Below are 26,770 nucleotides of genomic sequence, written 5' to 3'. Positions count from 1 at the left end.
GTAATGTTATGACACAACTTGATGAGAAATAAATGTATAAAATATCTGCATTAAAATGAATAATATTATTTAATATTTAGTGTTTTATTTATGTGTGTATGTTTTTATTTATTTTAAAGCTGATATATACATTAAACACAGTTTTGAGTACATCCTAGTCAATCAATCTTATTAATTCATGTTACTTTTCTTAATAGTATTTTTATTCTGAATGGAACTTCTGACTTTTATTTTTTTTAGAAAACTTGTCTTCTGAACTTTGAATTGGGATGGATAGATTTATGATTCATTTATTCCATTTTTATTTAGTAAATTGTAGGTTCCAGTAGAATCACCATATTTTTAATGTTGTTGCATGTTGTTTACTTCTTACATGTTATTTATATTGTTGTTGCTACTCTAACATACTTACTATGCATGCATCAAAATGATGTACATATATTAAAATTAATATCATTACTTGTATTTTGTTTATGTTTTTTAAATCATTAAAGCAGAGCTTATACAAAAATATTTTTTGTGCATGAGTGTCTCACAAAAGACAATTTTAAATTAAAGAAAATCTTATTCTGATCCTATTTAAGAGTATTTACATTAGTGTTTAAAGCTTTTCTTAGTTAAATAATGGCTAATTGTATGAGAATAAGTTTTTATTCACATTAAAATGTAAATCAAATACATAAATTATAGAAAGTATATGCAATGTTCTGTCACACATTTAATACTAAAAGTTATTGAATCACATGTATTTATTTAGCAAATTTTATCACAAATATAATACTGAGGAGTGATCTACCTCCACGACATTTAATACTGAAAGTTATTGAATCACATGTATTTATTTAGCAAATATAATACTGAGGAGTGATCTACCTCCTCGACATTTAATACTAAAAGTTATTGAATCACATGTATTTATTTAGCAAATTTTATCGCAAATATAATACTGAGGAGTGATCTACCTCCTCGCCGTGTACACTTCTAACATATTTCTATGGCTAAAAGATCTATTACTTCTGGCATGTGTTCTAACTCCATGGTCAGTTTGACATGGATGATCATCACATTATCCATTGTAACACCATTTGTAAGATTATTGTTTCCAAGTGATACTAAAAAGCAAAGGGAGAAATCTTTTATTTTATTTATTTATTTTTTTGTGTGATCAATCATTTGCATTATAAGTTATTTAAAATTTGTTATTCTTTCTCCTTCTCATTAAGCAAAATAAAAAATTTTGATTAAACTTTTCTTGAAACACGAAGGATATTTCTTAGTAAATAAAACTAAACAGCATTTGAATTATTTAAGAAGAATATAACTAAAACTCTCTTATGTTTTTAATTCAAAACTGTTAAAACTCAGAAAAATACACTTGGAATTAACATACTTAATAGACATGTGAATTAAACTAAATATATTTTGCTTTATGTAATGGCAAAATTAAAATGGAAGTCTATTGTTAGCCTGACAGCAATGAGCAATTCAAAGGTGTTTGAATAAAACATCACCGATAAATATTCACTATGATAACTATTAAGCTGTGTACATAGAAATTTCTTTTTTTAAATTTTCTATTCTTAGAAAGTCTTTAAGCGGCGATTTGATTAAATTTGTTTATATTTTCATTGTTTATCTATTTCAATGAAACTATTTTTTTTTTAAAGAAAGAAAGAGAGAGAAGCTATTATTTAATTGGAGTAATTATTATTAAATATAGATAGCTTTATCATGACACATTCTAATACAATAATTTTGATGTTTTCTAATTAAAAAATAAAAAAAATTTGATATTTAAAAAGGGAATCAGTGTTGCTTTTCCAAATATTTTATCAAAATGGTATTTTATAATGCTTTTACCCCTGTATGATTATGCATGCTACCTAAGTAGTGTTATAAACTATGCTAACACTTTAATGTGTGAACCTTTTCATTTAACAATTTCGTTGATGTATAAAGTAGCAAGAATAAAAGAAATTGAATAAATTTGCAAAACATAGTGGTAAACTTGACATTTAGCGATAATCGATGTACTTTTATTTATTTCATTTAATGCCCAGGTCAGTTGCATTAGAAATCATCTTGATTGATAAAGGTTCAATTCTAGCAAATAATATATAAGTCATCTCTGATAGAGTTAGCTATATAGGTAAGAAGAGTTAATTACTATTACAATAAGTTTTACATTATTTCACTGATATCAACAGGGTGCTCTACAAATGGGGAGCTGAAATTTGTAAGTAAAACAGACACTATATTCTTAGAAGAGCAAATAACAGGTATGCATTTAGCATGTGATTTGCACATGCACGAGGCGTGCCTCTTACATGTAGTTTTTAAACAGTCACTCGTATATGTAAAACATTTGAATATAATGTTGGCTAATGAACTTGCTGCTAAGCCTCATGGTCCTGAGATAGAGTAGCGGATTCATAAATTATAGTTTATAAGAAATATTTATCACCCAATATGAATAACTATAAGAAAAACTGCAAGAAATATTAGATTTTCACATGCTTATGTCAAAGCTGAGATAAGTTTTTACCTGAAATTATATGCTTTGAAATAAGATAAGTGGCAATGAATTAAAAAAAGAAAAAAATAACCTAACACATTATTTAAAAACAAGAAGAAAAAAATAAAGCATTTACGCAGGATATTTATTACAGTCAAACCCCGCTATAGTGAACATTCAAGGGTCCGAAATTTCGGTTCACTATAACCGGGAGTTCACTATATCCGTTACGCAGGTAATTTCACTAATGGTTCCCAAACTCCACCTTTTTATTACATTATATTCATATAAATGACTGAAAAATAATATGTAGTAGCAAAAAATGTGATATTTTTCACCACTCTTCGTCTTGCGTACAAATAAAAATTAGTAATCTTTAGTTGATGAGCAATCCTCAACATCAGATATGGAAACATTCCCCGACTCTCAGATAATTTTTCCTGAATTTCTGTTATTCCGCTTTTTAAACCTGTCTAACCTGCCATTCGAGAACGTAAAAGTAGTTTCTATAGATAGTTTTAAAAAATCGCGACATGTATTTATTTTGAAGTAGAAGTTTCAAAATTATTACAAAGAAAATGGGGGGGGGGGGGGAAATCAGTCGAAGACAGAAAAAAGTTCATTATATCCAACTTCCTCACTTTTTTGGTTCACTATATCCACTAAAAATAACATTATACGTGTATAGCAAGGCACGGGACCGAGCATTTCGTTCACTATATCCGGGAGTTCAGTATAAGCCGTGTTCACTATAGCGGGGTTTGACTGTATATATCTTTCTCAAACCTCTTCTTTATGTACTTCATGGATATTCAACTAATTATTTAAATAATAATTTCCGAAGAAAAATTATCATTTCAACATAATTGGGTTACAAAATATTATATAGCTTAAATTCCGAAAGCAAGAATAGAAATTATTTTACAATAAACCTTTAATCTTTAAATAAATTTCTTTACATTTTTGTTTTTTTCCCCTTTATTTACAATTGATGCATTATACTGGCTGGAAAGCATACAAAGCCTACACTAAATTCAATGTTGTTTAATAGACAGTTTAGGACAAACATGCATAATGACTAGTAAATTTTAAGAAAATTTAAAGAAAACAAATCAATACAAACGTACGCACCTTCATACTATGCTATCACCGTGTTGTGGAGTACCTTAAAGTCAGACTTAATTTTGAAAGAAGTCTTCATGAGTGTCCTTAAGGATTGATGCGGCTTAGAAGGGGCAATAGGCGGAAAGATACTTGATATTAAATAAGAAACAAGTTTCCTCACTAAAGCCCCACTGAGCCATTCTGCATCCTTTGAAGATCCAATTGAATAATATTTTTCATTTCATCATGTCTTGCTTTAAATAATTCCATCTGCTTCTTCACAATTTCTTTTGAATTGTTTTCTCCATACAAAGTTGCATCCTAAATTGAAAGGAAACAAGTGTGAGGAAGAATTATAAAACAGGCATTATACGTAATCTACTAAATAATGTCTGAAGTAAAAAATGAACAACTATTTCTTATATGAATCATAACAAACATTATCTTTAAGGGGAGAGCCTACTAACCTAAAAATAAGAATTTTTTTTTTATAAATATCATCAAAATCTAACTAAAACATTTAAAAAAATTTGATACATAGAATAAATTAATTTTACTCTTAATAGACAAAATAATTAAATAATAATGTGTATTTGTGAAAATATCAGCAAAATCCTTATTGGAAGCTCTGCCACCCAGAAGTTCATTAATAAAAACAAATCAATTTTAATGTACATTAAAAAAATTTTGTTTATTATTTTGCTCTGTTTATGAAACAAGCATTATATTTTATCTACTTAATTAATATCTTGAGTAAAAAATCAAAAACTATTTTTAATATGAATCATAACATATTATCGTTAGAGAGAGCACGCTCAACCACATAATAAAAGACTACTTTCACAAATATTAACAAAACCTAATTAAAACATTTGAAAATATTTGGTATATATGTTTAGAATAAATTAGTTCTACTCTTAATAAACAAAATAATGAGTATTTGTGAAAATAACATCTAAATCCTTATATTCGAAGCTCTGCCACCCAGAAGCTCAACCACACAATACAAGACTTCTTTCACAAATTTTATCAAAACCTGATTAAAACATTTTAAGAAGCTTAGTACATTTAAAGAAAATAACTAAGTCTACAGTTAAAAAACGAAAGAATTAAATAATAATGTGTGTTATTAAAAATATCAAAAAAATCCATTCACTCAAAGCTGCCACCCGGAAGTTTATGTACCAAAACAAAGCAATTTAAACACTGTAGCAAATTTTTTATCCCTATTTTGCCTTATTTTTTACACAGGCATTATGCTTAATTAATATCTAATGCAAAAAACCAGAACTGTTTCTTATATGAATCAAAACAAACATCTCTAAGGAGAGAGCACACTCTCACCCGCAGAACAAAAGACTTTTTTAAACAATTATCAAAACCTAACTAAATTATTTTAATAGATTTAAGACATTTCAAAAAATAAATAAATTCTACTGTTAATAAACAAAAGAATTAAATAATAATGTATAGTAGCAAAAATATCAGAAAAATCCATTCATTCAAAGCTCTGCCACCCAGAAGCAATTTAACAAAAACAAAGCAATTTAAACGCACTGAAACATTCTCTTTATCATTATTTGAACCTATCTATAATACAGGCATTATACTTAATTAAAATCTTACGTAAAAAACAACAACTATTCCTAATTTGATTCAAAACAAACACTATTTTTAAGGAGATAGCACTCACCCACAGAACGTACGAATTTTTTACACAATAATCAAAACCTTACTAAAATATATTATTATTATTGGGACATACATAAAAATAAATTAATTCTACTTTTAGTAGATATAAGAATAAAATAATAACGTGTATTCCTAAAAATGTCAGCAAGATATTAAAGTTTCAATTCTGCCACCCAGAAGATAATAATCATAAAACAAAGCTATTTCATCATATTTAAAAAAAAAATTGACAATTATTCTGACTTATTTATGAAGCAGACATCACAGTTAATCTAATTTACTAAGATCTAAACAAAAAACATCAACAATAATATATAGTACGTATCATAATAAACAACATCTGCAAAATGAAACAGAACTCACTCACCACCCATAAATATTTGAATTTTTTTCCTTTAAAGACTGTCACAATTTAGCCAAAACTTACTATACAGTTTATTAGAACTCTATTCTACACGAAAATCGACCTTTTATACTTCAAAAATTTAAGGAAAATATAAAATTTGCTACTTTATTACAAAATGACATCAAATTCCCATAGACTTACATTAGAGTGCTCGCCACCCAATTGATTGTAAACAAAGATCGTGACGTCACGCGCCCGTGCCCCTTCTGTATTTGGCTGCGTGGGATTTCATATTTTATCATCATGAAAGTTTTAATTACAGGTAATTCTTATTAATTAAAGATTTATATTATTAATGTACGTTTCATAGCAGTATATAAAAAAATTACATGAAATTTAAAAAAGATTAATGAATTTTATTAAATATCTGTGAATACCACGCTTTAGATTTTAAAGTAAATAGTTTGTAAAATGTATGTATTTTAAGAAAATCGTTATAAAAATTCATTTATCAAAGTTTTTCTCTGCTTCCTTAGAAATCCTTTGTTTGATCTGCCGAAATTGTGTGAAGCAGTTTAGTAATGAAATTTCATTTAGTTAAATTACTTGATTTATGTTTATTTTAGTGACATAATACAGAGGTATCTTTTTTTTCTATGAAATATATTGCTAATTAAAATTTATTTTATATAGAAAGATTAATATTGAATTTTCTTAAAAATAGTAAAGAGGGTTTTGATCATGTCTAAAATAATTTGTTTCAATTTTATTGTAAACTAATCTAAAAAAAAAATTCTGAGAGAAATGGAACTAGATTATGTTTATCATTTTCATTCACAGTTACTGCATTCATTATTATTCTTTTAGGTTGTCTTAACTATTGAATAAATTATGAGCATGCATACTTTCAAAAAAAATTTTTATTCTATAGGTGTATCACATTTATGTGCAAAACAATTTGTACTCAATAATTTGTTTTATTTAAAATACATAATACAAATACTATAATAAATTAGAAGATAATTCAGATTAGCAAGTTATCATTATTGGATATTAATATGAAATTGAATTTTTTCAATTATTTAACTTTTCAAACTATATCTATAATTGTATTTTTTTCATTACCCTAAGATTTTTGACAGTTTACGTGGACAATGTAAAGCAAACTTTTCATATTTCTTCTTTCTCTTCATAAAATACTTTTTTACTAGGTGATTCCCTGGAGAAGTATTTGGCTAATTACTTAAATGCTGAATGAAAATGGGATATCGATGTTTGCCCACCCTGGAATCGGTGTGGACAAATTAAGTGTGTAGTTGTGAAGGGACGATTGTGTTTTTGTCTTAATTCATGTTGGTAAGTTGAAATGTAATTTATTTACATATTTAATGACTATGTGTCTAAACCATTTGTTGGCATTGTTAGTATCTTGTGTAACTATTCTAATTCAGATACTTATTTATTTTTTTATTAATATTACTTATGGTTGTGCTATAAAATAATAATTTATTTTGCTTTTCTTAAAAATAAAGGAACTAATGATGTGCAATTGGGTACAATGCCCAACTTTAAAAAACTGGCTTGTGTGGTTAATAAAATTTGTGGGGTTATTGGGAAGATTTTGTTTGGTTATCTGTGGAAGAATAATTCTGGGTAGCCAGCCGCCAGGAACTAATAAAAAGAGAAGGGAATTCAGAAGGTATAACTCGTAACCACCCCCGGACAACTATCTACATGTGTTTTTTTTTTTTTTTTTTTTGTTAAATTTGCAAGTTTAAAATCTGTTTAGCACCTTGGCGATTGTAGTTGGCACGGCAGATCACAATACAGAAATATTTCTGAGTTGTTTTTCTCGAACGAAGAGTTTAGAAATTTCTCTTGCTGAAAGATCAGCGTATGCATCAACATTTTGTTAATCTTGAAAACGTCACTATAAAGCGATTCAATGAAGTAATTAAAACTTTGTGAATTTTACTTGGGCTAATGTTCTGTGAATCAGCTTTATCTGTGGATGAATGTATTGGTTAAGATCACATACATTTAAACTGCCAGGGCCATATTCAACTGGCAAACATCTTTGAAGAATGCATAGCAAAGTTGCTAAAAAAGAAGTGTATTTATACACAACTTTACATACTAATAATATAAAAATATTGTAATCTTGTCTTGACATTTAGCCAGATAACCAGAACTCATCCCATACAAATAAGAAAGAGTAGTCACAGTCAGATATCTGTTTAGAAGAGATTTGGGTCCGTTAACGAACTATTCACAAAATATCTTTTCATAAAAACGGACATTTCACAAAATAATTTATCCTTTACTCAGACTCTTCACAAATTCGTTTATCTTCATTATTGTTTTGTTAATCGAATAAACCGTTACCGGGGGGGGGGGGAATGACAGATGTAATCTAAATAAATTTTGTCTTCGGCAGACACTTCTTCCTTTATTCGTCCAAAATGAATATTCTGCGTTCAGCAGTATAGGCAAAATACCAAATATTTGTATGTTGCATCTCTAATTTAGTAGCAGCAATTGCTGTTTATTTTTTAAATTTTAATTTGTTTAATTATAATTTTACAGTGTTGGGCATAATTTTACAGTCTTTATAATTTAAAAACTCCTTGAAAAAGTTTTTTTTTTTTTTTGCAATAACAGACCCTATTTGCACAAATTCACAAAAGCAGGACCCTGGTTGAAAGAATGTGACTCAACGTTTATTTTATATTCACAAATTACAAGTAATTTTTTCTTAATTTTACAAATACGGACCTTTTACAGAATGTCTGGACGGATCCCTGACAGTACTTGAACAGATTTAGTACTATGATGCTGTAAAGAAAAATATTCAGTAGAGAGTGTTTTTTTCTAATATTCTTATCTGTGCTACTTTACACAATGCAGAAAATTTTTAGATGCAATAGAATATTTTATGACTAGTTCTCTCTCTCAATGATTCTGGTTTTACCCTTAAAGGACAGAGGGAAGATTGTTTAGAGCATTGTACCTGAATTATAAATACTCTTCCACTTTAAATGCCTTTGGTAAAATATACTAAATGAATAATGCTAATAACGCTAAAGAATAATGCCAATTGCTATTTCTAAATAGCAATGGGTATATGTTCAACACTAAAAGAGATTATAAAAAATTTTAGATTGCACGGAGATTGATCTAATTCTATTCTTTGTTAGCTTAAATGAGATCTAGACTCAACAGAAGCTAATATGAGTGTCTCAGTTAGTATCTTTCTCTTTTATTACTATAATGTTTTGATTATTCGGAGAATTGTATATTTTTAACAGTGGCATTATACCTTAATCGTTGTGAGTTTTTTTTTCCCCAACTGTATTGTTATAGTACGGATTGTTTACTGTTAGTACAGCACTGTTTATAAATTATTACAGTATTAATAAAATAATTAAAGTCAGAATGAATTAAATGATCTTTTAATGTTTATCAGTATTTGTCTTTAATCACACCGTGGTTAAGGAAAAGACAGTGCCCTACCAGTTAGTATATTCCTCTTTTATTAATAATATATATTCTTTTACTTTGATTATTTCAAAAATATTTATTACTTTTGTTTTTATCAGTGGCATTTATTGCATTCTAAATAAAAACTAATTTAATGTTTGATCTAGATACTAATAAGTTTAGAAAATTAATTTATGATTTTATTTTTTATTCTTGTAAAAGGTTTAGAAAATAATATTCATTAAGGAACTGGTGATGTCGACAGAATTTAGATGATTAGATACTAAAAAACTGGGAACAGTGCAATCAAACCTGAACAATGGACAAACACATCAACATGTACTGGCTCATCATTAAAAGTCAGCGTGGGGATAACACAACATGCACATTCCATGATCCATCATGGACTCGTGCCTTTAAGAAGCCTACGTGGCTGTCTCTACGGTAAACGGTGACTCAACAGTGCACACACCAAGTGAACAATTGGCTGTGGGGTCATTTATGTTGTGTAAAGAAAATATAATAAAATCTGTGCTGTGACTAACTATTAAATGCTGTGATGTAATGTCCTGTGATTGTCTTGTTCTTAAAGCCATTAGTCTTTATATGAAACCCTGATTGATGCTGCAATAGAAATATTAAATAATATTAATCAGACACTTTCCCTCTCTTTCAGATGTAAGTAACCTGACTACATTGGGGATCTGCAAAAAGAAAAAATCGAGCAACAAAGCTAATGTTGCAATAATTTACACTCCTTTTTTGTCTTGATTTTAAAGTGACAGATGCGTCAAATCCCCGAGTATGAGTTTGAGTGATGCTTCCACCCAAAAGAGTTGTGAGACCACTCTGAAAGTGTCGCAAGTATGCCATATGCGTGGAAAAAGATGGATATGCCAGATTTAATAATATAAAAAAAATTTCTGTTAATCTGTGCTTATAACTTAAAACTTATACTTCTGTGCTAAATGTTCTTTCACTCTGTAATTCAAATTGATTCAAACTAATGTATGCAATCCTTTATTAGATTCACAATTTGAAGAGTTGTGCTTTTATCTATATACTTAACCATTGGTTGAAATCTTAACAAGGTATCTTGATTACAATATTAATTTGAAGCAACTTGTTCTCTTCTAGCTTTTGCCTGGATTCTGCTGATGATTCATGTTTGTCCCGGGGAATGGTCTCACAGCATTGTCTGCTTAAAGCTTTTCTGTGAGATATATTTACCAGGACTTGATTTTCTACAATGGTTTATGCAGAGTCTCATTTAGTTTGAAGAATATCTCTGTACCGTAACAAGATAACATTTCAGTCATTGATTTTGCTATATGTATTAAATATAATTGTATATTTTTTAAATTCATAAAAATAATTAAGCTCTTTATTTTCCGGCACGGTTGTCAGTTATTAATATAACTGAAGTCTTTGATTGGATTCTGATCCACTGTAGAATTTTAAAGTAACATGATTTCTATTTTTTTATCTAGAAAAATGCTTTTATTTTACAGCTGACTAAGCAGACAATAGCATAGCTGCCAACTGTTCAGAATTTTTCGGATTTGTTCCTAATTTTTAAATCCAATCTGATATTTTTATAAAAATTCTGAATTTTCATAAAATTTTTGATTTTAAACCAATCCTTTTTTCTGATCACCACAAGCGTGCATCCTGTGATTATCGTGCTAAAGTAATTTTTAGTAGCTTTTTATTGGAAAATATTATTCCAATAGCTGTCTGTTGCTGATTATTTCACTAAATTATTATTTTTGGAAATTTTTTTTTTGTAGTATTTAAACACTTGCATCAGAAATATTTGTTTATGATGAAGATTATTATTTACCAGTGTTTTATAATTTGGAGATAAATAATTATATATTAATAGGTAATGTTTGTTTTTAATATATTATACCGGTATTCCTAATTATAAAACATTAATATTATAAGTTTCCCACAAAAGATAGTGTTTATAGTTTTGTTTTACTAATTTACATATTTAAATATATGTCTATTAATGTTATGATTTAATAATAAAATTTTTATCTTACTCTCGTAATTAGTGCGTATAATTTTGTCGCATATAGTGTTCCTCATTTTTGATTCCTAAGGTTGGCAGCTATGCAATAGTTATAAAGAAAGACTTAGCTGCTCTTTTTCTCAGGATGATGCCACTGATAGTGGTCATAGACCTTATATGATTGCATCTGCAAGCACCTTCATAGAGTCAAGCTAGCTACCATACTCTGTCTATTGTGTAAGAACAAAAACAAATATACGTGCTTCAAATTCTCAGATCCGACTTGAATAATTTTTTTTTCTTCCTTTTTTATACTTTTTACATATGCTGTACTCTTACCACTAAAAATAAATATATTCAAAAGAAAATTTATCTCATTTATTTATTCTTTCTTGAAGATGTATATCAAGAGAAAGATACTATTTTATAGTACATATGTATCCAAGGTGCTACTACTATAACACTGCAACTATTTCAGTTTAAATGAATCTCAAGTTAGAATTTAATGCTACTATATTTAATTAAAATTTTGAAAATACGTCCAATAGTACGTTTAGAAGTTATTTGACTAAAATATTGATAAGTATTGTACAAGGGCTAGCTCTTGACCTGAGAAAAAAACAAGAGTTTCGGGAAACGAAAAGCGTTAGTTAACTTATTATTAACGAACTGTAATTCAACTTTTTTTTATTTTCAACTAGCTGAATATCCACTCTTCGAACAGGATTAATAAAATCAAAAAAACAATAACTCGGTACTGAACAACCCAATGAAATCGTGGACAAAACTGAACGGTATATACTGACAAAATTAATAAGCAAAAACATAACAAAACCTGTTTTTTGTTGTTCAGCCCATTAAAATTGAGATTAACTGTATTCAACATTACTAGGCATAATATCGAAATTAACCATTAACTTGGAATTTTTGTAAATAAGTAATTTTAATTTATATAATAGGAATTACCCATATTAATTAAGCATCACTGGCGACAATAATAGTATGGCGCTTGTTTACGATTAATCTATACGAATAAGTACCTGAACTCCATAAATGTTGCTTTTTGTAACATAATGGCTTACTTTTTAGTATTTCAATATGCATCTATTACATTACTTAAATGAACTGAGCGTCAGCATTAACACTTTGACTCAGAATTTTCATTAAATATATATTTTTTCATTATTTCTTTGTATTTATTCATGTCAGGATAGGTGAGAAATAAATTAAGAATTTTAATATTTGGTGAGATGAAATATAACGTGAAACACCATGTTTTTTTCTGCATAAAAAGTCAAATATTTCAAACGCGGCTCACTTTCAAACAATTTAACTAATATGCAGTTATTTAAATGTTAGCGAAGCAGTTATTTATAATTGAAACTTCTTTAATTTACAAAATCATTAATACATTTTTGAATATGAATCAAAAAAAGATTTTTCCAAACTAATTATTTTGAATTTTATATTTCAGTAAAATCTATAATTCCGTAATCTAACAAATATTTTTTATCAGCTGTTTGACTTTTTATTTTTAAAGAGAGAATACCAAAAAGATATATATATATTCTTACTAGGAATTAAAAGGCCAAAGAAAAAGAAAAGAGGAACAGCGGTTAATAACACTGAAGTAATTTTCTACGTTTTTCCTAAGCAAATTAGTACCACTTTCCCATTAATTTTACCTTTCATTGCAAAAGAATTTTTATTTTATTTTAATTACCGCTGTTTTTAAATTATTTACTTATACCGAAACACATTTTGACAGACGTGACAAATTAAATACGTGATTTCAGATAACTTTAGAGATAATTTGGTGACATAGTGCTACCACGTAAATTTTTTTTTTTCATTGTTGTTGTTTACGTCGCACTAAAGCTGCTCAATGGGCTATTGGTAACGGTCTGGAAAACATTCCTGACAATCATCTGAAGACATGCCATCACAATTTTGAACTCTGCACAGGTGAGGCTTCCTTCGCTTCGATAGACCGACGACATGCGCGTGAAGTCAAGTACTTACGTATAACATTTTAGCGAGGACCAATACCTCACACCCTCGCTCCCTTCACAGATTGATCCAAGTAGTTTTTCACCCGCACGCTGACAGCGGCCAGTGATGCTCGACTTCGGTGATTTGCTGAGAACGTGTCAACAATCAGTCAATTGCGGAACTGTTGTTGATTGAAATTATGACATAGCGAAAAAAAAACTAAATAAAGTACAAGCAATAACTCTTTTTTATTGTTATTAAATAGAGCTATAAAGTATCAATGATGTTATCTTTAAGATTTTTGAGGAAACAACGGCTAAGGCTTAACCAGTCAACCCCGCTTAAAAAAATATCCTCAGTTCCAGCGAAATCTATGCAATTGAGCGGGTTATTCGATTAAAAGGATAGTGCAATATTCTATCCTAAATTTCTGCGAAATTTTATTTTTAATGGTATTTAATGCAAAGTATAGTGTTTTGATTAAATAAACTTAGTTTTATGATCAATAAACAATTTTGATTAATAGTATCTGTGTTAGTATCATAAAATATAAATGTCATTTAAAGTTATATAAAAATAAATCAATATTAGTGAATAGTATAATATATAGGTACTAAAATATTATTTGATCCCTTCCGAAAAAATCTATAATTCAAGACTATTTTTATACTCGTTTAATTCGTCAATTTATCAAAATTAGATTTTCAGTTTCTATTAAGACTTTCATGAATAATTGCGTATTCCTTTCAAACGCATATTCAGATTATTTTTTTTTTCTAACCTCGTCTTGAGAATTTCCAAATTAATGAGCTATTTTAGTTTGGAATTTTTTTAAGTATATCGTTTCCCAGATTCATTGTCCCCCCCACCCCCGATTAATTCAAATCCATCCTTTTCTCGCTGAACTTGCAACCATTCTCAGAGTTATTCTCTGGATTAAGCAATAATTATTCTTACTTAAGAGAAAGACACACTGTATACTGATGTGTTACGTTTTTGAAATTTTTTCTTATGAAAGCTAATAGCGCACCAGGAGGGGACCACAAATCTTGACTACAAAACAAATCACTCTGTGCCTTTTTAAAATTCTAAATGATGTGAAGTAAGTACAATTTGTCTAAAGTAAGAACTCCCCTATTCGTCTGGACCCGTGGGGGTGACTATGGTAACAAGGTATAGCTATTTCAAATAGGGGTGTGGGTCACTATTTAGGATATATTTTGTCTCGGGTGGGAGAGAAAAAGGGAATCTTTTTCTTCATATTGCCCTAAAGCAGAGTTTCCCAAAGTGTGGTTCGCGTACCCCCAGGGATACGGGAACAGTTTAGCGAGGGTACGCTTCCTTATGCGAAATATCTTGCAATAAACGAAAATTTCAAACAAACTTATTTAAAAACAAAGCTAGCCATGAAAATTTACGGAGTTAGCAGTTAATAATTAGTGGTGTCAACAGCCAGTTGTGATTTTTAACTTTTGTGCAATTTTTTTTATAGTAAAAAATGCACTCATTTTTTTATTAGTGGTACACAGTGTTACGAAAAATTTAGAAAAGGTACACAAAAGTCATAAGTTTGGGAAACACTGTCCTAAAGTAAAGAGAAGCTACCCTCCCTGAAATGCTCTATTCTTGTTTCCTTAGCAGCAGACGGCCTCAGATTTAGTGGCGGGGGGAGTTCTTACCGTAAACAAACTATAAGTCAATGAGATGTAAAACACTCGTCGCTCACTTCAATGTATAACTAGCAGCAAGATTTGATTTTTTTTTTCAATTTTACCCCTAACACCTGTTTAGACCAACTAATGAACAGGACCCTTTTGAAGTGACCACCTATTGTATCCTTATCTTAACTGAAAAACGAAAATTTCATTTTAGTTAGTGAAGCATTTCTCCAAAATAAAATTTTTTTTTCATTTCAGTACCTTTTCTTTATGCAATTAGGCGGGAACAAAAAACAAAGAATGTCAGTTTAAACGGGGAAATTTAACATTAGTTGCATACAAAATGATTTGGTTCCATTCGTGTAAGCGGGTTATTCGATTATCCGACATGCAATTAAGTGGACATGACGCAAGAAAGTTCCAATCCGTTTTTCACTCGAACGGTTTGTAATAGAATGTTTTAATGTCAACAGTAACCTTCGTGCGACGAACTATTAGTATGCCAAATTTCATTGCTCTCTGTCGGATGACAAACCTTCAGGGTGGTTCAGGGGTGGCAAACCTTTATGTCTCAACGTGCAATTTTTTCTAAAAAAATGTTTAATGAACTAGTTAACGTATAGTTTGTCTAAAGTAAAAACTCGCCTAGCCATTTGTCAAGACCCTTGGCGGTGACTATGGTAACGAGGTCTAACTATTTCAAGGGGTGTGGGGTCATTGCTTTGGACAGATTTTGGCTAAGATTCGGCGAGAGTAAGAGGACTTTTTTTTCGGTCTATCGTGTTAGCCCTAGAGTGAAGAGAAGCTACCTTCCCTCCCCCCCAATGCCCGCCTGTGTTAACATTTTTCGTCAATTCGGACATTAACAGGGCACCATATTAGGTGGGCCAACGTTGCTCCCACAGTAAGACAGATAGTACAGAGAAGAAAAGAACATCCATGCCTTGCCCGGGATTCGATCCCAGAACCTTTCTGGTGCAAGGACAGTTCCCTAACCACCCTTCCACAGGCCGGTCGGATAGCTACCTTCCCTGAAATACGCTATTCTTGTATCCTTAGCAGCAGACGGTCTCAGACCATGTGGCGGGGGGAGTTCTTAGCTTAGACAAACTATAAATACTCTGTTAAATTCTGCATCCATTTATAATTACATTCATGTTTTTAAAATATAGGAAAAAACAAGTGAGTGCGAGCGAAAAGGACACATGGCCTCTAACATAATTGGATATAAATAGGAGAACAGATTTTAAATTATCGTAAGTTAAAGCTAGACGCCCGGTGGCTGAGTGGTAGTGCTTCGCGCTCCCGTGCCACAGGTCTTGGGTTCGATCCTCAGGCCGGGCAAGGTTGACTCAGCCTTTCATCCCTTAAGTGGGTAGACAAATGAGTACCAAGCATGCTTGGGAACTAAACACTGGGGGTTTCGCGTTCGGCTGACCACCTAACTGGAACATCTGCTCCTGCACCCCAGAGCCCAATGTCAAGAAAACTGAGATGGGCCCAGTAGGCCTTGGCCCCCTAGGGGCTGTCGCGCCACTGAGTTTAGTTTAAGTTAAAGCTAAATTTTTTTCCTTCGGCGTAATTTAGTTAAGCTAAGATTATAAGCAGTAAAATTATGATCGCGGCAGTACCTATAGAGTGGGGGGAGTCTCTCCCCCCTCCCTATATATATATATGTGTGTGTGACATAAAACGCTTCAACTTAATCTTTTTATGTTATTCCTTTGTCGAAGTCCTTTTCTTAATTTACTATTCTAAACTAAACGCTTTTGCACTTTAATATTCACATCCTGTCTTGTAATCTACTTTTGGTTTCAAATCATGCATTGAGTAACAGTTTTGATTTCCCCCCTTATTTGAACTGTGAGAAAGACTTTTTCACTCGCCTTATTTAAAATATAGATTTTATTTTATAACCGTCGTTGAACAGCCGATCCAATTTTAGGTTTACGACTCCTAATGTTCAACTCTGTAACCTTTTAATTTTGAACAAATTCAGTAGACAAGGAAATTTTTGTTTGATTTGTTATAGGAACATGGAGGACTTTGCAACTCGATAGATTTAACTTGCATCAGTCACCATTTACTATGGATGGGTGATCATGTAAAGCTAAGGGTGGTGGCGCTAGTGGTAAAATTGCTCTTTCAAGACTTCCGGGTTACTGCTTCCGATATATTTTTACGCCGCAGATTGAAAAAACGCGCCATCATATTATTGCGTCATATCTTTTGCAGTTTTTCACATGTACCGAGTTCTTTCTTTCAGCCTTTAAACTTCAGCATTATCATATTAATATTATAATCATTAGAATATTTTCTAATTAGGCTAACTTAAAAAGATATTTTTAAAGATATTTTTGGCGGCATTTTATTCAAATGTAGCCAAATAAGGGATAAAATACAAAACATGGCAAACCTTAAGAATTATTCACTATGAGATATTAACTTTCCAATATTTTTCTTGGCCTTACGACCTCTGAGAATCAATACATTTCTGAAAGCTCTTATGAATGGTACAATTATGTTTAGATTTGAACCCAAATTACAATAACAAAACTGCATAGAATATTAGGTTTGTTCACACATCGCCTCGTAGTCATAACATGAGCGGAGGGATACACCGGAAATTTTCTAAATTTCTTCCGGTTTAAGGACGCTTGTTATTGTTTACATTAGACCACCCATACGGGCAGTCTTCGGCCGGCTGTGGACGAACCCACGAGCTCTTGGGCCCTACTATCCAGGGCCTATAATAGATAGATTTTATTTTATTTTATATCCGTCGTAGAACAGCTGACCCAATTTTTGGGTTTACGACCACTAATGTTCAACTCCGTAGTTTTGTAATTTTATAATTAAAAACTGGAAAGTTCCGCCCCTTGCTTACGTTGCTGATCAACCCTCATGGTTGCTTCTCATTAATCATTGCGGATTAAGAGAAAAAAACCGTTTATTTCCATAAATTACGCTTGAATTACAATTTACATTTTGAAGATGACTAAATTTAGACAAAACAATAAAATTGGTACCAATCAATAAAATTGGAACATCCTGTAGAGTTAATACTCAGTGAAGATGGAACCAAGGGAAAAAGTATTCGCCTCCGAATGAGGTGAACCAGATTCGAATCCCAATAATGGCTGGTCGATACGAATTCCGCACCCGGCTCGCACCTACTACAGTGCTGATGCAAAATATCCTCCACGGTAGACGGGTTATGGGATTTCGTGGTTTTTTTCTTCGTGTAACGCAAACGCGGGTTAGTTTCAATAAAAAAAATTTTCCCAACACTTGATCCAAGAGTTCCCTGGTCTTTTGGATTGGGTACAAAATTACAAGGCGACGTTCTTGAACATTGGTAACAGTAAACCCAAAATTGGGTCGGCTGTTGAACGACGATTATGAAATAAAATAAAAATCACGCGCTCCAATCACATTTTTCAGTAATATCCCGATTTCTTTTTTTTTTGAGAGTCAGATTTAAAGCTCTTAAATATCATTACTTAAACTGCATAACATATTTGAGTTTGGATGGAGTTGGATGACTGCATTCAAATCATCCTACTCCAGTCATTGTTGTCGAAACTGGTTGTCGTAATAATTTCATTTAAAAACAATAAAAGGTTTCAACTTAAACAGGGCATTTCATAAAGTTCAACCATAATGTATATTTTTAAAATCCTTGATGAAATTTAAGTAAAAAAACGAGTACACACATTGTCATAAATTAATAATTAGGCAAGGGAAAAAAAATCAAAATTTAATAAATCATGACTGATGAAGGTGGGATTGGCTAAAAACTTGTGATTACTAGAGAAAACAAAACTTAGAAGGCGATTAAAACTTAACACGTTCGTGTGTCATCGGCCATTCAAACTGATTTTCTATTTTTCATACCGCCTATTTAACAATTAATTTAACTGATACGATAACGTTGTCATTTTTTCTCCTCTATGAAATATCAATTTGCAGCTTTTACAACGTGTTAGATGTAATTACAGAATTGTATGATGTACAGTATTTTACGTGATTATTAATTAGGTAATTTTCACAATCAAATTTAAATTTTAATAAGATAAATAGCTTTTCTAATACCTAAAATTTAAAAATATAATTTTTTAACTTCCTGTAATTACTACGTCTCTTCAAAATTATGTTGAAAATTTCTGATGTTAAGAATATAAAATGTTTCATACCTTTTAAAATACACTTCTTTTTATAATCATTAATGAATAAAATACAAAAAATATTTAATTCTTAAAGGAACTTCAACATTAGTTTTGGACAAATGAATTTTACTGTAATGTAAAAATATTTTTAAATTCTTGAATTTAACTTCATAGATACAACTGGAATGCGAATTGTCATAGCATTTGTGCTCATATTTTCGACCGCTCTTTAGAATGAGCTATTGCAAAAAGTTGCATAGATCTTACGAAAAAAAGAACAACTTAGTGTTCAAACGATATTGAGGAGCATTTAGAATGTCGAAGGCACTCTGGAAAAAAAAAAAAAAAAAGGAAATAAATAAAATTCTGCTGCTTTTATCCTTGAGTTTCATACTAGGTTTATCAGGCATGTTGCAAATATTGATGAGCTTTCTTAGAGTTTTTAATATCAATGACGTTTGGAACAGTATAGTCGATTCTGGTAACGCTGTCATTAAACTATAAATGAAATTTCATCTAGAAAGAGTCGGCCCAGTTTGAGCTCCATCCTAAGCACACTTCTCTTCAAATACAATTAATTCATATATAAAATGTAGCAAATCAAAATTGAAACATAATTTATTGATTACCAGTTAACCTCACTATTTTCCTTATTAATAAGCAATGAAAACTCACCACTCATGCTCTAAGGAAAATCTTTTTCAATGGTGCATTAGAGTTCAAACAGCGATTTTAAAAATGAACAATTAAAAATAAATAATAAAAAGTACTGTTAAATTAATGGGGTAATGCCTTTTCATTCTATGCATGAATCATGGGGATAAGTATAGGCTTACTGTTTGCGGGTTGCAGCCCAAGAATAGTCAAAGGGTCATCTAAGAAACGACAAAAATAAATAAAATAAAAAAAGCTATATTCAATAATTTTTTGAAAAAAATGTCAAAATTCCAAAACTGCTAAACAGTATGAGAAAGAGCCATAGTGCAGATTATAAATAAAATGCCAATTCTATACATGCAGATAAAATAAAAATTATATATATATATATTTTTTTTTATGCGTAAAAAATTAACTAAATATTTAACAAATCTCATTTTCTGTATTAAATGTATAAAAATTTATTTTAGCCATGATAAAAAAATGACAAAAAAAATTATATATGTGTAACCTGTTATGAAAAAAATGAAACTTTACTTTACTTGTAGCCTTTTTTAAGACTATGTAAAAAAGCAGCTTCTTTTTTATATTAGGTTTTATTTCATACCAAACTTTGAGTACATTAACATTGATACAAATGGTAAATAAATTAAGAATTTAATATACTTTTTATGACCATTTAAACTGTAGTTGATTTAGACTAAGAAGAAATAATACACTTCTCCATTTGATTACAAAACAAAAAATTATTATTTTAGGCTATAAAGTAGCAGTAACCATGTAAGCATAAACAAATACTGTTAATTCAAATAATAACAAACAATTTAATTCTATTTACTTAAGCTGATTTGAAATGAGATCCACAATCCCTTAAGATGTTCTTTGGTCTCTTTATGTTTCTAAACAAAGAATAAAAAATAAATGCCCTTTTAACATAATATACAGTACGATACAGTTGTACTGTAAAAAAAGTTTCTTCCTTCATGTTTCAGCATTCATACATAACTTTTTCAGAAAAAAAAAATATATATATGTTAGCAACATTTAGACCAATTTAAATTAGATATTCATCCAACACAAAACAATCCTATAAAAAAAAACTTTAATGAAATAAAAATTAGAGTAAATTATTTACACTTTTTAATATTGTCATCAATAAACAAATTTTGTGTTTTATAAAATCATATTATGATTGTGAGAAATAGAGACACTTTTTAGAAAAGCCACACAATCTCCGGTACACAAAAAAATCAATTAAAATAGACACGAAAGCCACACATCAATTAAAACGAAAATGTATTCAAATTCATCTGAAAGTAAGATCCAGTCAGTGGTGTTACATCCTTTAGAACTGCTCTTAGAAGATATTAGAGGGTATGTTGCTATTTTGCAGTACAGTCAATGGTGGATACGATGTATTTTAGATGTAAATATAAACTACGAAGAAGTTAAGATACGTTTTCTACAGCCTCATGGACCCTTACTGTCATACTCGTGCCCACGGAAGCCTTTGATATTGAAAGTAAATAAATCACGGATCATTTAGAAGGTTGAAGTACTAACAACAACAGGTTAAGACTTTTTCATACCGTCTGATGAGATAAAAATAATTAACAAAAAAATAGCACTACATCATTCCTAACTATTTCATAAAATTTTATAATGCTTATATGTTTAAAAAATTACTAATTCTGTTCATAACATATTGTAACAGAGTTAATAATCATAATTTTAATTTTATAAATTATTTTCTATGAAATAAATGTTATTCATATCTTGTAACTATTTTACATATCAAAAGGCAAACCATCTTTTAATAAGAAAAATATAATACACTTGCTAAAAATAAAAATGTTATTTTCGATACATTTTAGGAGCCAAAAGTATGGGATAAATATTACTTTTGATATGAATGATCATTGATTTATATATCGGTTTAAGAATTTTAGGCTTTTTACTCAGTTTTCTACGTATATTGTATGAAATATCTTAAAGGGGAAAAAAGTTGTACAGCATACCACTTTCAATTAATAAAAATTTTGGTTTGCAATAATTAATGTTTTTTTTTTTTTTTTTTAAATTTCAATTTCTATGCTACAAATTTGAAAGGTGTAGAAGAATGTTGCAGTCAATAAAAAATATTTCTTTCGTAATTCTTTGAGATCACATATCACAGGTCAAAGGCCTAATCAGGTTGCTTTGAAAGTTGACCTAGCCTCAGAAAGTCATATAAGGTATCAAATGAAAGGTCTATTGCAATGGTGTTTCAAATCTTTTCTTAAACACCATTTACTTTCTTCTAAAGTAAAAAAAAAGTAACTTATAAAGTAAAGTTCTTAAAGTAACTTTTTTTAAGTAAAAAAAAAAAAGTTGCAGTTATTTATATGCATGCAAGTTAGTGTTTTTTTCAATGAAAATTTTATTTTTTCAAGTGTTTATAACTTGGACAAATTTCAAATTAAAAACTGTTCGAATTGTTTACTTTATCATGTGTGCATGTTCCACCAAATTTCATTAAAATAGTAGGGGGGGGTCAGTTCAAAAGTGATTGATCTGTTGTGGAATGACTCATTATGAAATTTTTCCTTTGCTAATATTTCCTTCTACTTATTATATAAATATAATTCAAACTTTAAAGGATCTTTTTGATTGATAGTTTCTAAATCAAAAAATAAAAAATTTTACTCTTATATGCTTCAAATATAGATTTGTATATATTTATTATTTGATTGTTACAAAATTGTTTTTCTAATAAGGCAGTGGTAAGTTTAAAAAAAGCAACATTTTTATACTAGCCACTTGAAGCACATTTGACCTAACTCTAAATACACAGCAGTAAATATGTAATCAAAAATCTAATCTATCATCATAAAAGTAAGTAGTCAACTATTCGAAAATAAATTTCATGTAACATGAATTTTTTTCATTTCCAATATTATTGTTATTTCCACAGAATTTTTATCATTTCAATATTATTGTTTATCATGATGTGCTTAGATTCACAAATATATTATTACTTTTCATTACTTCCAAATAAATATAGAATAATTGATAACCACATAAAAATTTTATCGATAATTTTTAACTCTTGCCATAGTTTTATTAACTAGCCATAATTTTATTTTATTAAAACTGCTCGTTACAAATTCATTTATAAAATGTTATAAGTAGAAACATTTTTAGTGTCGAATAAACATAATATATAAACACTTAAACATCAATTTGAACTTTACTGCAGAATTATTTTTTATGTTACAATTACAATGCTTAATAATTAAGTACAAATGTTAGGAAATATGCATAGGATGATTAGACATTACATGGCATAATTATTCTTTTAATTTAGATCCGAATTTTCTTTTCCTTACAACAGAATGTAAGAAAATTATATAAATATTGCAGCTAAGCTTTTAAAAGAGAATACTTAATTTAAAAGTATTTAAGAACACCCGTTAACATACTCTTAATATCAAAATGACATAATTTTATTTAAAAACAAATAATAAACATAGCAAAGAAAACATTCATTTTTATTGTTACATTTATAAATATCGAAAAATTCGAAAACATTTTCGCCTAATTTCTTTTTTAAACACAAATCTCCTCTTTTCCAGTGGCTGTTTACGAAATAAATGTAAACACAATCCATCAATGAACCAATTGTTTCATCACACCAAGTACGAGATTACGCGAGAACACAGACAGGCGTGCACAAAATTATTGAAATTTTTATTTTAATTCTCAATAAACGCGATAACTTCCCAAATTCTTGCAACCATGAGTGATAGTCAACAGCCAATCACAGTGCGAAAAGCCCATTGATCGGACGTTATCATCTCCTTGTTGCCATTCTGTAGTAGAAACTATGGTTTAAAATTAGTTACCAATTCCTTAAAAGATAGAGACCCCAAGCACTCAGGTATTATAATTTGATCTAGTTGCGCTTGTATAATTTTGATCTAGTTGCGCTTTCTACGTCATTTTGTGAACATCGTTTGGTTTGTTATTTAACATCGTTTGGTTTGTTATTTCTAAGTTAACTTTCAAAAAATTGGCTGGCATCAGCATTTTTATTCTTTAAGTTGTTTATTTTTTCTTTTGGAATTCGTTCCTTTTTAGCGAAATGTTTTTCAACCTAATCGAATTCTTTGCCGACTGTTCTCTGTATATATAAAGAAAATAAAGTAAATATTTTTAAAGTGTTGTGAAAAGAATTTTTAGTTGTACAAAGTACTACAATATCGCTATAAAAATTATCGTCTTCGCTTAAGAAAAAAAAATAGAGCGTGGAAAGAAGCGAAGCGAAGCGTTCTATTTACGTATCGAATATGTTGCCACATTTTTAATACAAAAGTTAAACTTTTCTCCACTTTAATAAATGTAAACTAATGCGAACTTAACAGTTAAATTATTAATTCCTTCGTATATTATTGGTTTAAGTTGTCGAAAATTAATATTTCAATTGTGAGGTTCGCATTAGCATACATTTATAAGCGTGGGGAAAAGTATATGTATTTTTTAATAGTTTTTTGAATATGGCTCTTTGAAGACGAAAAAGCAGACGAAAAGCATAGACTTACAAAATGACTGATAACTAAATAACTAATCAAAATTTCTGAAAAAGAAAAAAAATACTTCTTTATTATGTCAAAACACAATTATGGGCCGAGTTTCGTGCCCGGGCGAGGCTTCTGGGGCGATATATTGTGATTACAGACAGACACACACACACACAGCCGCGTTTATTATTATGTATAGATTATTATTTTTTTTTTTTCATTTTCTTAGTTTGCAATGAATTTTACGTCTAAAATGGACCAGGAAAAATTAGAAAAATGAGATCGATTAGAAAAATGATGTTGCAAGCAGTTACAGGCAAATATGCTCTGGGCATTAGTCCGGCAATGTGTATCGGACAATAGCCTCTCTTTGTGATAAAAGATAAACATTAGCAATAATACTTGATATGCTTTTTTATGTCATGGCTATTCCTTGGTATACACTTTTATATCGGATATTTCTTTCATCTTTTTTTTTAATGGTTATTTTTTACTGCAGCTGAAAATAAATAAAATTTTTGACCTGACTTGATATAGCGTCATCTATTCTTACTTTTCCAAGCTTTTTGAATCAAATAATTTTATCACTAATATTTCTAAAAGCGAATTTCTGGACTAAATGTTTTTTCGGCAAAAAGGTTTTTTTCCTCGCATTTTCCATTTCTATATTGAGACATATATGGATGTTTTCGGAGCACATGACAATAAAATATTAATTTGATACCCATTTAAAATAAATGACTTGACGCAACAAATTATTAAAAATTCGCGAAGTGCTCAACCTATGGCCGCTATATTTCAAGACTGAACTCTCTGACCTATTAACATGATCTAGTATACTAGATCATGTTAATTGTTTTCTTGAGTTTTCAGAATTACATAACTAACGCTGACTGTAATATATATACAATTACAGAGCAAATTGTATATATATATATATATATATATATATATATATATATATATATATATATATATATATATATATATATATATATATATATATATATATATATATATATATATATATATATTTATATATATATATATACAATTACAGCTAACTTTCCTTGTATATCTTTTTATTCCAATCTCTGAAATATACAGCTTCCACTTTTTCTTTTATCCATTTATATCTGTCCCGCAGTGGACTGATCGTTAAGACACGGTTCCCAGCAGATCACCGAAGTCAAGCATCACTGGCTGCGGTCAGTGTGCGGGTGGGTGACCACTTGGATCAGTCTGCGTAGGGACCGAGGGTGTGCGGTATTGGTCCTCGTTAAACTGTTCTACCGTAAAGTGCTCGATTTCGCGACAGGTCGTCGGGCTACCGAAGCGGAGGTGCCATCTCCTCTGCAGAGGATCAAAATTGTGATGGCATGTCTTCGGATCATCCTCAGGGATGTTTCCCAGACCGTCGCCAATAGCCCATTGTGCAGCTCTAGTGCGACGTAAATGAACAAATCAACAATCAACCATTTATATATCTGCTTATTTTTCTCCTCTGTTAAATTTACGCCCTAATGCTAAATTTCATTTTTTAAGAAACATCTTTACTTAACGTTACCTAGCATTTAAAAACGTCAGGGAAAATCAGGAGTTTTATTCTGTCCATCTTTTATTGCTTCATCATCATTGACTCGATTATTAGCAGTAATTATAACAATGATTATAACCATTAAAAAGCAATAATTTAATTGATTTATTTTCAACAAAAATGTTTAGATTTTTATGTCTAAATTGAGGAAGTGGCCTCACAAATGAGATCCCTTCTGCAAAGGATCAAAATTGTAATAGCATATTTTCTGATCATCCTCAGGCATGTTTCTCAGTCACAGTCCATTGTGCAGCTCTAGTGCAATGTAAATCCAGTACCTAGGTACTTTATTACGCTACCTACCTACCTATTTATTAATTTATTTTGGACAAGAAACTAAAAAGAACAAATTAGCCCACTAATTTTTATTTTTTCGAAATTGATTTCAGTCTTCAGCAGGGCTGAAGAGTGGCACCAATGTCCTATCTCATCATGAGCGTGTTTTCAATGCACTTAGTGTGCTTGAACAAAGGAAATTTTTTTCTCACATTTTCTATAAATATCTTTAGTTATATATAATTTGGGTATTTAATTTAGGCTTTGCTTTTAATCATTTTAGATAAAATACTCCCATATGGACAGTGGCGTAGCTAGGTAACTAAGGGCCCTGGGGCAAATTAAAAAATGGGGCCCCACTGCTTTTTATCAAACTGATTAGGTTTTATCAAATAAAAATATGAAATATACAAATACTTTAAAAATGCTAAGCTACAAAAGCTCTTTTTTGTGCACTGCAGGGAGGTAATAAAAATATTAAACAATAACAACATAAATTACAATTAATACTTGGTGTAAGTTTGGCTAATAAAACGAAATAGAGAAGATTCAAGGGTTTATTATATAAAGGTTGGGCCTACCAACTGACTAAATAATAATTATATTTACAATTTTTTCCTAGCTTTAGTTTTCGCAAAAGTATCAATGACTTCGTTTAAATCCAGGCTTGATGCGGTTTTGTTTTCAATTGCTATTAACGATAAATGT

General features: G+C 29.9%; 2 long non-coding RNA genes across 3 annotated transcripts; one reads left to right on the top strand and one right to left on the bottom strand.

The window, feature by feature from the left end:
* Positions 1–834: 834 nt before the first annotated feature.
* On the bottom strand, positions 835–5,916 carry LOC147810935 (uncharacterized). 2 transcript variants are annotated; one of them, XR_015433034.1, is made up of 3 exons: positions 5,679–5,916; positions 3,647–3,940; positions 835–1,112 (listed from the first exon to the last, which is right to left on the bottom strand). It is a non-coding gene; the product is annotated as an uncharacterized LOC147810935 (long non-coding RNA). The 2 variants fall into 2 exon arrangements; XR_015433035.1 differs by lacking the exon at positions 835–1,112 and having other exon boundaries at positions 3,645–3,940.
* Positions 5,911–9,768, top strand: LOC147810934 (uncharacterized). Its single transcript, XR_015433036.1, has 3 exons — positions 5,911–5,979; positions 6,869–7,013; positions 9,360–9,768. It is a non-coding gene; the product is annotated as an uncharacterized LOC147810934 (long non-coding RNA).
* The last annotated feature ends 17,002 nt before the right edge of the window (positions 9,769–26,770 follow it).

This window comes from Parasteatoda tepidariorum, chromosome 4 (assembly GCF_982258835.1).
Source record: "Parasteatoda tepidariorum strain Cologne lab strain chromosome 4, Ptep-v5.0, whole genome shotgun sequence".
Classification (NCBI taxonomy): Eukaryota; Metazoa; Arthropoda; class Arachnida; order Araneae; family Theridiidae; genus Parasteatoda; species Parasteatoda tepidariorum.
This window is presented reverse-complemented; position numbering and strand designations above follow the sequence as displayed.